At 34.6% G+C, this 11,264-nt stretch overlaps 1 long non-coding RNA gene across 1 annotated transcript; it reads right to left on the bottom strand.

The window, feature by feature from the left end:
• Positions 1-2,530: 2,530 nt before the first annotated feature.
• On the bottom strand, positions 2,531-5,031 carry LOC137223188 (uncharacterized). The gene is made up of 3 exons (XR_010942749.1): positions 4,853-5,031; positions 3,623-3,935; positions 2,531-2,657 (listed from the first exon to the last, which is right to left on the bottom strand). It is a non-coding gene; the product is annotated as an uncharacterized lncRNA (long non-coding RNA).
• Between the last annotated feature and the right edge of the window lie 6,233 nt (positions 5,032-11,264).

Genomic DNA, 11,264 nt, shown 5'->3' on the forward strand with positions numbered 1-11,264 from the left:
AGAGAGAGGGAAATAAAAACAAACAAATAGGACCTAATGAAACTTAAAAGCTTTTTCACAGCAAAGGATACCATAAACAAGATGAAACTACAACCCTTAGAATGGGAGAAAATATTTGTAAATGAAACAACGGACGAAGGATTAATCTCCAAAATATACAAACAGCTCATGTAGCTCAATATCAAAAAAACAAACAACCCAATTAAAAAATGGGTGGAAGACCTAAATAGACATTTCACCAAAGAAGACATACAGATTGCCAACAAACACATGAAAAGATGCTCAACATCACTAATCATTAGAGAAATGAAAACCAAAACTACAATGAGCTCTTACCTCACTCTGGTCAGAATGGCCATTATCGAAAAATCTAGAAACAGTAAATGCTGGAGAGGGTGTGGAGAAAAGGGAACCCTCTTGCACTGTTGGTGGGAATGTAAATTGATACAGCCACTATGGAGAACAGTATGGAGGTTCTTTAAAGAACTAAAAATAGAAATACCATATGACCCAGCAATCCCACTACTGGGCCCATACCCTGAGAAAACCATATTCAAAAAGAGACATGTACCACAATGTTCATTGCAGCACTATTTACAGTAGCCAGGACATGGAAGCAACCTAAATGTCCATCAACAGCTGAATGGATAAAGACTATGTGGTACATATATACACTGGAATATTACTCAGCCATAAAAAGAAACAAAATTGAGTTATTTGTAGTGAGGTGGATGGACCTGGAGTTTGTCATACAGAGTGAAGTAAGTCAGAAAGAGAAAAACAAATTCTGTATGCTAATGCATATATATTGAATCAAAAAAAAATGGTACTGATCAACCTAGTGGCAGTGCAGGAATAAAGACGCAGACATAGAGAATGGACTTGAGGACATGGGGGCTGGGGAGGGGGAAGCTGGGGAAAAGTGAGAAAAGCATAGACATATATATACACACCACCAAATGTAAAATAGATAGCTAGTGGGAAGCAGCAGCATAGCACAGGGCGATCAGCTCGGTGCTTTGCGACGACCTAGAGGGGTGGGATAGGGAGGGTGGGAGGCAGGCTTAAGAGGGAGGGTATATGGGGATATATGTATGCCTATGGCTGATTCACTTTGTTGTACAACAGAAACTAACACAGCATTGTGAAGCAATTACACTCCAATAAAGATGTATAAAAATATTGAATAAGCATTTTTAAAATAAAAAAAATGGATTGTCCAAATTATTGCTTGTAAGATTTTCATGCATTGATTCTAAATTCAAAATTATTTGGAAATATGGTAAAGTTATTGAGATTTTTTTCAACATATGTGTAGTGAGATGAAAGGTATAAGAATACACTAATATTGTGGGAGAAAGGAAATTTTAGAGGGAAAGAAGAAAGAAGAAACTTTTTTCCATTTTAGAATTTTTAAAAAATATCTTATTGAACTGTATTATGACTTTGTAAATTATTTTACATGATCTTTCAAAATCAGGACAAAATGAGAAAATATGCATGAATTCAGGTTGAAAATAATTCATACCTTTTTAGTGATATTGTACTTAGCAAGATTATTTTCACTTCAGAAAAAAGAATAACCAATTTATCTTATTGGCCTTCAGTATCTAAGAATTGTCTTGTGTATAACAGACAAGCCATGAAACATAAAATTAGACCGTTGTTTATTTCTTTGGGTTTCACTTACCTTTTACAGGATCCACGTGTTACTTTTTTTGGCAACCACATCACAGAGATATCTCATTATCACTCACGTCAGAATGTTCTCACTACCTGGGAAATTTTGCTGAGTAAATGCTTTGAACTAAACACACCTGGATAACTGAATGGGGCAGAATCAACACAGCTACAAAACAAGGTATTGTCTAAGGCAGTTTGTAACTTTCTCCCAGTTCTAGGCATGCCTGTGTTTTTCCTCCTTTTCTTTTCTTTTTTTCTCTTCTCTTTTTTCTTCTTCTTTCTTTTCTTTTCTTGTCTTCTCTTTTCTTTCCTTTCTTTCTTTTTTTTTGAGTGTTTTAAGTGTACCTTATGTCAGATTAATCATATTTAATTTTGCACTCCATAGTGTACATATGACAGAGATTTGATAGAACGATTATAAGGAATATTCTCTATATGGTTCTTTCATTGATTCATTTTTCAAAATAAATAATATTTAGACACAATTTTCTGTTAAGGATTTTGAAATTCTTACATATATATATATATATATATATATATTCCCTTATGCAGATGTATTTTATTTATCTACGTATACCCTGACTTGCTCTAGAAAAGTTTTCAGACATCTTCTTAAGCAAAAAATGTATAGCATCCAGTCACAAGCCATTCTCTTGGAAAGACTCCTCACTGCTTTCAAAACAATCTCATTATTTTTATTTATTTATTTACTTACTTAAATTGAATGAAAGATTCTTTAAATTCTATAGTGCTTTACAATTTTCAAAAGTTTCACATGCATGATTTCATATAATCCCTTAATAAAACTTTTCCTCCCTACCCCTATATTGCCCCTCCTCTTTTCCCTCTCCCCCCTGGTAGCCACTAGTTAAAGCAAGCTTATTATTTAAAACACCCAAAAGACAGGCATTAATCACTAAGTAAGGTCTTTAGATATCTTCAGTTTTCACTGTAGGATGTCGGAACTTTCAAGGCTAGGAAAAGGGAAAGTAAGAAAATTTTAATTTAAATTCACCAAGTTTAAAATTTGCTCCACTCAATAAGTCACCATGGCTGAGGTCATGTAGCTAGTAACTGGGAGCATCCAGATGCTAACCTGAGGGTTGTTTTGTATCTAAAGACTAAATTCATTTTACTTTTGTACCTTGCTGTTTTGAAATTTGTTATTTGCTTTATATTTGTGTGTGCTTGTGTGTGTTTGATGATAACAGAGAAGACTTTGTATAGTTTAACAAAATAATAGATTTCAGCTTCAAATAAAAGGTTAAATCTGACACCAAATTGTGCAAACAGAAAATATTGCTTTGAGGGAAATCAGATATCTTAGAGAAGAATCTAGATGACACTTTTCTGGACAAGCAGAAACTAAAATGCTTTTTGGGTATTAGCCAAGTCACATAAATGCATAAATCAACAAGAGGCTGTAGGTCAGCTTATGTTGCACTGGAGACTTTGTCCTAGCTAAAGATATTGAAATTCTTTAAAAAGTAATGATCAAACACACAAAACCCCCAACACCAGTAACAGCACTGAAAATTCTGCTGTCTAAACAAAATACCTCAAAAGCCAAGTTCCAGTCATGAAATTCTAGTTTACCATTTAATTGCACACAATAATCAACATCTCATTTTCAAAAGTAAATTCCTGCTTTAGAGATTCACAAACAAGCAGACACTTGACTTCATACATTTTAAACATGAAGTCCTCAATGTAGGGAGAAGAAAACCAATTTGTTTAAAATAACTTCATTATTTCCTGTGAACTAGGAAGGGCTTGCCACTTTGCATGTCATTCTGGTAGTCATTTTTATTTAAGTAAAAAATAATACAATGAAACCTATAAGTATAAATTAAGCTCATTTTAGGTCACAATAACATAGGGGTAAAGATGGAGTCATGCACACATTATGAAAACACTATTTTTTCTGTTTTCACTTCACCTACTGTACAAAAACTTCAGTTGCCCTTAAATTTCTCCAGGATTTTTTCTGGAAATCATCAGCAGATGTCTCAGGTCTAGTCCTAGGCTCCCATGATAACCTCTGATTTCCTCTCTCCAGTACTCTTTCAGTATTTGCTCTCTTTATTCACTGGGTTTGACCATTGAACTATGATCAATGAAGGGTAAGGTCATTGCCCTTGAGGAATGAGTTCAGCAGTTTAATCAGGACTGTCTTGGTATCAATTTTGCAAGGTCATTCCTCCAAGACTAGTTTATCCTTCCAGGATGGCAAGTGGGTAGTTAGATTTTGCCTGTAAAAAAATGGTGAAATGACTCAAAACAACACATTAATTAAGTCAACTCAAAGGTCATTCTATGATTTATTTCCTATTATGTTTCTCAACCAAATTTTGTCCAGTCATGCAAATTAAAATAGATTATCAGAGATTCTGCAATGAAATTATATGATATAATTAGGATAAAATGCAAAAAGTTCTAATAAGTTAATGCTAATAGCATAAGGATATTGCGAATTTGACTACATTTTCAGTTCGTTTATCAAATTCCTAAGGGAAGTTAACAGTTAAACGTTAAATCCCATTACAACTTCAGGTCCAAAGAAACCAAATATCAAAATAAAATTTTCTTGCCCTTGAGAAATAGATGTTTATATTCCAAAGTATTTATTTCAATTTCTAATTCTCCTCAGTCATAGCCAGATGGGTTCTTAGTAATTTAGTAGAAAAAGGAGTTCTTTCAGCAATTGCAGCCTAAAATTTTCATCATTAGACAGGCCTGGTTCTTCAGGGTCTCAGAAAATCTAAGACAAGTTTCTGATGTGCATTACATTAAAAATTTCAAAGAGGTGGTAAGACACAAAAATACCACAATGCCACCACAGTTAGAAAAGAAGCTATTCCCTAAAGCATTTATTCCAGGCAAACTTGGGCTTCTGAAACCCAGTACTTAACATGCATCATGATTATAGCATAAACTCAATGGCATTTGATGAAAGGAGAAATTATTCCTAGTTTTAACTTTTCTAGGGTGCCAGTTAGATTATAAGGATTCACATATCCAGATACCATGTGAACCTTCAGGGTTCTCTAGGGAAACAAAACCAATAATATAAATATAGGCACACATATGTGCATATATACATATATGTGGAGGGGTACAAGTGACTGTGGGTGTGTGTAAAGAGATTTATTTTGAGAAATTTACTCACATGATTTGGGGGGTTGGCAAGTCCAAAATCCATAGGCAGATGGGAAATCAAGCAAGAGTTGAAGTTGCAGTCCTGAGTCTGAAATCTGCATGGTGGCAGGCTGAAACTGTGGGCAAAGTTTCTATGTTACAGTCCTGAGGCAGAATTCCTTCTCATAAAAACCTAGTTTCTTGTTCTTATAAAGATAATCTCCTTTACTTAAAGTCAACTGATTGGAAACGTTAATCACATTTACAAAATATTTCTGCAGCACCATCTAGGCTAATGTTTGACCAAACAACTGGGCACATAGCCTAGCCAAGTCGCCACATAAAATTAACCATCACAGTATGACCTGTGAACTCAAAATTGGCTGTGAACAAACTCCCAGAAAGACGTTAGTTTTCACTCAAGACTTGCTATATTGGAGAGAAGCGAGCATGTGGAGGAATCTATTTAAGTGTGCTCTGGTTAAACAAATGAGTAGCCCATCTGAGGTCATGTCATGGGAGATGGGTATCCCTTGAGTGTGTGTTCAGCATCAGATGGGTCCAAAAGTTAGCCTTTCTACAGCTTCCTCCATGGCCCTGAGCACAGAATAAAATTGGGGTTAATGGTTATACTGTTATCTATATTCTGCTAAAACCTGATTTCTGTAACACACAGGGAACTAAACTGCTTTGCAGTTTAGAAACTGCCAATACTGTTCTGCCGACCAATCACTAAAAGGCATTAAGGACTCTTTCCCTTATAGGGAGTGTTTGCCCTCAGCAGCTCCAGTTGCGGAAAAGCAGGGCCTGCTACATGGCCTTAGGGCTATAATTTGCTAAGATCCTATGTGCCAGCAATTAAATCTTTGACTTTATTAAGACATAGTAGAAAGTTCTGCTGGCATCTACAAATTCTGTCTTGCAGACCTGAATGCATCCCCTGAGGCCACTCATTTGGCTGCCTTTTGCCTTGGGTCCTTTCCTGGCTCTTCCCAAGGCCATTCTGATGACAACACCGCCTTTGTCCAAGACCTTGTTTAAAAAGAAGCACTCACCTAAGGTTAAATCATGCATAAGCTAGTTACCTCCAAGACCACTATACCATAAGATTGATATAAAGCCTCTCACAAAGGCTGCAGGGGTCAAGACTGGCTCGATATAATCCTTATTAAAGCACCAAGGATTCTCTCCCTTTATACTAAAGTTTAAGGAAGAGAACCAAATGCCCTTCCCATACCAAAAGACTCTACTCATGTATATTTTATATAAAAATTCTGATTTACTTTTCAATGTTCTCAGCCCAAACACAAATGAGTCCTTTAGAGACCTATTAACACTACTTTTCCTGGTCCGCCTTCTGCACAATATTAAGAAATAAAACAAATGTTTGAAGGTAGAACCAAAATATTACCATTATTATTGATAGAGGCCAAGCTGGAAAATATGACTTCAGGTCTCAGTCAACCTCAGAGTCAGACAGAATTTATCCCTTAAGAAAGAGTACAGACTTACCCCCAGGAGAAGAGAGTAGCAATGAGAAGAATATGACAGCCATTCTCTCAAACTTTTTATGAACAGAGTGAGTAAAGGAATAAATAATAATTCAAAATTAAAACAACCAAGCTACCTTCACTTTGAGGAAATCTCAGGAATATGCCACTACTGCTGGGCAATGCTCACCTGTTCACATCCTCTGCTACCCTGGCAGTCAGTTTTTACATTTTGAGATTTTGGTCAAAGCTAAAGAGGGCAAAACCCAGCCTGAGAATGTGTTTTCTGTGCTTAGTTAAAAAGCATCAGAAACACTATTGTACTGGGAATCATGCAGTTGGAAGGAGTTCTACAGTTAAAATATTTCTTGGTTCTTCCTACTGCTAAATCCTTGAAGGGATGCTTTTTGTAACCTATAATCTAATCCTAACCTCATATTAAAGAAAAGTAGATTTATGAAGAAAAGTATCTGAAGAAAAATATATGGTTGAGGAGCTTCATTCTTGGGATAAAATAAAGGATCAAACAGCTCTTCTGGGACCATCAAGCAAAAGGGTTCAGATAAATGCCCATCTATAAACTATAAGAACTATATGACATTCTCAAATTGTTTTCACTGTTATTCTTGTAAACCCATTATATTAATTATCAATAAAAAGCAAAAAATTTAGTCTAAGATATGAATTTGAGAAATTGCAAGTAATAACAAAAATAATGAAGTGGATACAGTCAGTAGCCAGTTATTGGAGACAAACGATGGGTATATGACAGATGGTGACAACCTGAAAAAGTTGTGGTTAGAGTTTTGAAGAATATTTTCTTTGAAGATATTTCTGCATGTCTTCAGATGTTCTGATAATTCTAACTATGAACTATTGTTGAAAGAGAAAGAAATAGAGATAAAGGAAATGGTCATGAATTTACTACGTGTGAGATAGGTAGATGTTTGTTTATTAAATAAGTCATTTTTTCTCCTCATTTCTATATGCAGTCTAAATTTTCTTCAGAATAGAAGTCGTGTTTTCACTGTGGAACTGTTACTTAAGAAAATAACTTAAGGCCTCAAATGCTTTCAATGTGTTCTATGACATATTTGTTAAGAAAATAATTATTTCCACAGTCTGTAGAGATAGAAACGCAGATATAGATCATCAGGTGTGTGAATATGTAAATCTGAGTTTACATATTTTAGTTCCTTTCATTTTTTTAATTGAAATATATTTGACATATAACATTGTATAAATTTAAGGTTTACATGTCAATTTGACACATTTATATGTTGTAAGGTATTTGTCATTGTAATGATTGTTAACACCTCCATCACATCACATAACTATCATTTCTTTTTTTGTGGTGGGAATAATTAAGATCTAGTCTCTTAGTAAGTTTGATAATTATAATATGATATTGTCTATATTTTCTTTTCCTAATAATTTAGAGCTGGAGATTGATTCATCTGAATTTCTATAGACTTTGATTTTTAGCCATGGTGGCTAACATTCTATGTGAATGAAATTATTCTATAACTAAGAAAATACATAAACCTGTGAATTGGTAGATATGCTTAGAACAAGGCATATTCTCATTATAGTTATTGTTAAATTTTATCATTACTTGCTAGAACGTAAGCCAACTATGGTTGTTTTAAGCTGAAAAGATTTTCTTGAAAAGCTTAGTTTTCTCAGAATCATTTGATGGGGTGTGATGTGATGGAGAGCCAGAGATAAATGCCCTCAAACACTCCACAGAACTTCTCTTGCCCACATTAAGTACTGGATGTGTCTGTTGATAAAGGTAATAACAAACTGTACTCAACAGCATTCTCCAAAGAAACAAAATCAATGGAAAGATATATATCCATTGGTAGATGCAGAGAAGAAAGAGAGAGAGAAACTTATTATAGGAACTGGCTTGAGATTTTGGAGGCTGAGGAATTCCACAGTCGTGATTGGTTGATGCCTCCCTTGCGATCTTTACTCATTTATCAGTTCAAATGTAATCTCTTCCAGAAACATTCTCACAGATACACACAGACATGATGTTTTACCAGCTATCTGGACATTCTTTAGCTCAGTCAAGTTAACACATAAAATTAAACTATTACACAAATAAATCCATAAATATAAAACCTTGAACAAGGAAGGAGCTTATTTCTTACTCACATAATCATTCAGAGCAAGATTTCTGCCTGTGAAGTTATGCTACTTGATATTTTTCTACAGGTTATTGAGGCTCCCTTTTATCAGCCTGTGTATCAGTTTCAATATCCTTAGACTTGAATGCATTCAAGTTGCATTTGATTCTTGATTCTTTCCTCTGTAGTGCTTAATCCACCTTTAAGTCTATTCAGCATATATATATTTTTTAATTCATATATTTTTCAGATCTAGGATTTTTATTTGGTTCTTCTTTGGTTTGAAACCTCTCCTGAAATTTCACATCTTTTCATCCACTATACTCTTCATTCTCTGTAAATTCTTTAGCATTTTTTAAATAGTTATTTATAAGCCCTTGTCAGATAATTAGGGCTAGGACTACATCAATGCAAGTGAGGTGCTGAGTGCACAATATTTAAGGAGGTTCTCATTCTTAAGTTTGTTAAACTTTTTTTTGTTTTATAATTTATTTATTTATTTTTGACAGCATTGCGTCTTCGTTGCTGTGCGTGGGCTTTCTCTAGTTGCCACGAACAGCAGCTACTCTTCATTGCAGTGTGCGGGCTTCTCATTGCAGTGGCTTCTCTTGTTGCCAAGCGCGGTCTCTATGCATGCGGGCTTCAGTAGTTGCAGCACGCAGGCTCAGTAGTTGTGGAGCATGGGCTTTGTTGCTCCGTGGCATGTGGGATCTTCCTGGACCAGGGATCGAACCCATGTCCCCTGCATTGGCAGGCAGATTCTTAACCACTGTACCACCAGGGAAGTCCCAAGTTTGTTAAAGTTTTGATCCTACATTTGCACAACGCTGAGAATGATTGCCTCCTGAAAGTTTGTACTTTAAGCACATCATTTGTCTCACCCTAATCATGGCCCTGCTGTTAGTTCCAAGAGCTGAGTCATCTGTGAGTCTTTTTATAAGGACCGATTTTCCTCTAGATCATGGATCACATTTTCATATTTCTTCAATGACTAGTAATTTTTTTATTGATTCTGGAAATTAAGGATGATACAAGGTAGAGACTGCATTCTGTAATTTCTTCTACAAAGTTTCCACTTTTGAAATAGCTGGAAGTTGCTTGTGGTTCCCCTTGATTCTATGGAAGTCTGATATAGTTATATTATAGGTCTATTTCAGTTTTTTTTTTATGCCATAGATAGACCTCAGTCTTGAGAACTTTTTCCTACTTTCACTTATTTTTGACATTCTATTTATTGTTTCCCACTGGGTTTCTTAGAGTCTTGCCAGAGTGAGATTTACTTCTTTCAAAGGTTGGCTGATTGGTTATAAAGAAAATGTCAGTAAACATAAAAAGAATGAAACTTGATAGAACATATTCTATCATTGCAGTGGAATTAAGTTAGAAATCTAATAAAACATTTCAGTGGACATTAACACATATATTTAAACTAAATGTTAATAAAACATGGCACTTCGGAAGTTGTAGGGTTCAGATAAAGAAGTTTCAAGTGAATTATATCTGAATACATATATTGGAAAATAAAAAGCTGAAAATTAATGATCAAAACTTTCATCTTAAGAATCACTTGATGAGGAATTGAGCTATTTATAATGAGGTGGATGAACCTAGAGTCTGTCATACAGAGTGAAGTAAGTCAGAAAGAGAAAGACAAATACCGTATGCTAACACATATATATGGAATTTAAGAAAAAAAATGTCATGAAGAACCTAGGGGTAAGACAGGAATAAAGACACAGATCTACTAGAGAATGGACTTGAGGATATGGGGAGGGGGAAGGGTAAGCTGTGACAAAGCAAGAGAGTGGCATGGACATATATACACTACCAAACGTAAAATAGGTAGCTAGTGGGAAGCAGCCGCATAGCACAGGGAGATCAGCTCGGTGCTTTGTGACCACCTAGAGGGGTGGGATAGGGAGGGTGGGAGGGAGAGAGATGCAAGAGGGAAGAGATATGGGAACATATGTATATGTATAACTGATTCACTTTGTTATAAAGCAGAAAGTAACACACCATTGTAAAGCAATTATACTCCAATAAAGATGTAAAAAAAAAAAAAGAATCACTTGATGAGGGATGGAAGAGAGTATGGAGTCCTGGAGAACAGTGGCTCTGAAAATTGCTTTGAGTTACTTGAAAAGAACAGAAGATCAAACCTAAATAAGGAAGAGGGAAAGACTGAGAAAAAGACATGAGTGCTCAATTGACTACTTTTATTCAATAATGTATGAGATGTCCTAGACAGCACAGTAAGAAAAAAAGAAAAATAAAGTTTGTAGAGGAAGAATTAAAATCTGTTATTATTCATAGAGGACATGATAGTGTGTGTAAAACACTTGACAGAATGTACAAATTATTAAAATTAATAAATGAATTCAGTAAGATCTCTGTATATAACATTAAAAACAAAAATCAATCTATACACTAAAAACAGAAATTAAATTTTAAACAGATATTTTTAAAACTGACATTAATATAGATAAAATATAGAGGAATAAATCTAACAAAAGTTGTATAAGATTTTCTTAATATAGTCTTCTCATTTATTTTTATTTTATTTTTTAATTGAAGTATAGTTGACTTACAATATTATATTAGTGTCAGCTCTACAACAACAACAACAAAAAAAAGTGCAGAGAACGTGAATAGGCATTTTTCTGAAGGAGACATACAGATGGCTAATAGTCACATTAAAAAAAAATAGTTGTGTAAGATGTTTAGACTGAAAAAAAATCTTAAGGTAAATTAATGAAATCTCAAATAAAAGGATGTGTGTTGTACACTTGTCAGTTCTGCATAAATTGATCAATACATC

The sequence above is a fragment of the Pseudorca crassidens genome, chromosome 4, assembly GCF_039906515.1.
Source record: "Pseudorca crassidens isolate mPseCra1 chromosome 4, mPseCra1.hap1, whole genome shotgun sequence".
NCBI classification, from domain to species: domain Eukaryota; kingdom Metazoa; phylum Chordata; class Mammalia; order Artiodactyla; family Delphinidae; genus Pseudorca; species Pseudorca crassidens.